Source organism: Arvicanthis niloticus, chromosome 1, assembly GCF_011762505.2.
Source record: "Arvicanthis niloticus isolate mArvNil1 chromosome 1, mArvNil1.pat.X, whole genome shotgun sequence".
Classification (NCBI taxonomy): Eukaryota; Metazoa; Chordata; class Mammalia; order Rodentia; family Muridae; genus Arvicanthis; species Arvicanthis niloticus.
The window spans coordinates 99,499,035-99,501,814 of NC_047658.1; the positions used below are offsets into that span (position 1 = coordinate 99,499,035).

The 2,780-nt window shown below is 43.7% G+C and overlaps 1 pseudogene; it reads left to right on the plus strand.

Annotated features, from left to right (window-relative positions):
• The first annotated feature begins 266 nt into the window (after positions 1-266).
• Positions 267-2,780, plus strand: LOC117719110 (large ribosomal subunit protein eL42-like; annotated as a pseudogene).

Below are 2,780 nucleotides of genomic sequence, written 5' to 3' on the forward strand. Positions count from 1 at the left end.
AAAAGTTTATTTTGGCTCTCCCAGTTTCAGAGGTTTTCAGTCTTTGTGGGAGGGAAGGTGTGACAAAGCCTTCATATTAGAAATATGTGTCGGAGACTGTTCATGTCACTCTTGCCCAGGGAAGCAGAGGGCAAGGATTGGGTATAACCTTCAAAGACCCATCCTAGTGACTTACTTGTGCCAACTAGACCCAGTCTCCTAAAGTTTCACACATACCCACACACTGCCACCACCACTAAACAGCACCACCACCAAGCATTCAAAACATGAGCCTGTTTGAGACCCTGCAGAGTCAAACCACGACATCCCTGATTCCACATGGCCATGGTGAAGTTGAACACAAACGTTCTTGCGACAGCCCTGGTAGGACACATGAGTGAGCCTGGATCTTCAAAGTACCACTTCCCTCTGAATATAGGGAGTGAGAGGCCCTGAACCAAGAGAGTTAGAGTCCCTCCTGGAACTGTCAGATCAAGCTGACAAAACATTCTTCATCAGGCAGTTAACCTGGCATTCTGTTCCCTGGAGCTGGTAACAAGCTATTGGTGAAGCTTTTAATTAAATGCTAGGATGTCAATGAATTCCTTTGAAATTTAAGGTTCTGGAATTTGTTTTCTGTCAATGGCTACCAGAGTCTGGCTAATAGGAGTAAATTTGCACAATTTCGTAGTGCTTACGAAAACGCAGGTTGTCATACATACATTCGCTATAGTAATCAAGGATTAATGGATTCATATGTGAGCTGAAATTCAGCTGTGGTTGTAGATTTGCTATAAAAAAAAAAAAAAAAAAGCCCGCCTGGCAGTGGTGGCACACGTCTTTAATCCAGCACTTGGGAGGCAGAGGCAGGTAGATTTCTGAGTTCAAGGCCAGCCTGGTCTACAGAGTGAGTTCCAGGACAGCCAGACAGCCAGGGCTACACAGAGAAACCCTGTATAAAAAAAAAAAAAAAAAAAACCAAAAAAAAACAAAAAACCCCAAAGCTTCTTCTAATGGTATGTGCATCCCTACATGTGCCAGGGTTACTGGACCACTAGAGCTCTGACCCAAAAGGTGCAAACAATAGTCTTTTGGGGGTTAGGAGCCTGGGGAGGGCTTTGTTTCCTCTTGCCCACCCTCTCTGTCTGAAATGCAGAAGTCTCCCCAGGAGTGCAGCAGGAAACTTGAGAGCATGAGGGTCAAACCTCTTGCTGGACAGGCAGGTGATGGTGGAGAAAGATAAAAGGAGCCTACTGCCTGCTGCTACTAGAACCTGCTATACTGGCCAAAGTTGCTTTTTTTTTTTTTTTTTTTTTTTTTTTTTTTTTTTTTTTTTGGTTCCCTGCACAGGAGAAAAACTAACCCTACCTGGTTATTGCATGCAGCCAGATGTGACTCTGAGTTAGACAATGCCCTGTGCCCATCATATCCAAGCACAGTTCTTGGATTTTTGGATCTGGTGGATAATACGTGGAGACTTGTTGCTATAGACCATTCAGGTCTAGGCTGCTATGCCAGACCCAGATCTCTGGATCCATTCCCTACCTCTGTTGTAACTGTGTATACATTCAGTGGCTTTAGATGACAGATTCATTATTTGGTACATGTCTAGATATTAGAAATCCCCAAATCAAGGTGTCAGCAGAGCTGCTTTTGATTTCCTTGTAGAGGATTTTGGGACATCTATTTTGTCCCTTTAAGCATCCAGGGGCCTCCTATTTCCCTTGGTCCATGCCCACTGCTTATTCAAGGTTGGGACTGTACCGCATACATGTATGTACACACACACACACACACACACACACACACACACACTCTATTGCTGCTGGCATGTTTCCTCTGCTTCTAGCTCCCCTGACTCTCATTTTCTTTAATGATAACACTTGTGGTTCTGTTGTATCCATTGAATCAGCCAGGTTAATCTCTCTATGGTAGGTGTAATCTCATCTGCGGAAGCCCCCTTTCAGCATATATGCTAATGTGTAGCTGGTCTTTGCTATTCTATGGTTTCTTCTTTATCACCTTTCATCCCCCTGGTTTCATTCCTATCACTAGATAGGAGAGAAAGAAGGATAGAGGAGAGTGAGAGAGAGATCCTTGAGTCTAATTTCTTTCTTCTTGTTTCTTCTTTGATCATGACTTCTAACAAAATGCAACCAAAACCCCTGAACCACCATTAACCACCAACCCCACCTATTGGGGCCCTAGCATTTATATACCCCCTGAAAATTTTCCAGAATTTCAAATGTCACACAATCACAGAAACCACACCTCTGCTAGTGCACGAGGCAAATCATAGTCAGCTGCTGCAGTCAGAAGCAGCCTCATATCCCCATATCTGGGGTTGAAACAAAAGCACATCCTTTTAGTATTTGTGGTGTTTTGTTTTATTTTGTTTTTAAGAAACCAAAATTCAATATAAACTTCCCTTGCTGCTCTATCCTCTTTCTTTCTAAGCTGATGACGGTGCTTCTGCAAAAACAGTGAACATTGCTAAGACCCACTGGACATTCTGCAAGAAATGTGGGAAGCACCAACCTCACAAGGTGACATGGTACAAGAAGGGCAAGGACTCCTTGTATGCCCAGGGAAAATGGTGTTATGACAGGAAACAGAGTGGCTATGGTGGGCAGACTAAGCCTATTTTCTGCAAAAAGGCTAAAACTACAAAGAAGAGCGTGCTGAGATTGGAGTGTGCTGAGCCCAACTGCAGATGTAAGAGGATGCTGGCTAGTAAGAGATGAGAGCATTTTGAGCTGGGAGGAGATAAGAAGAGAAAGGGCCAAGTGATCCAGTTCTAA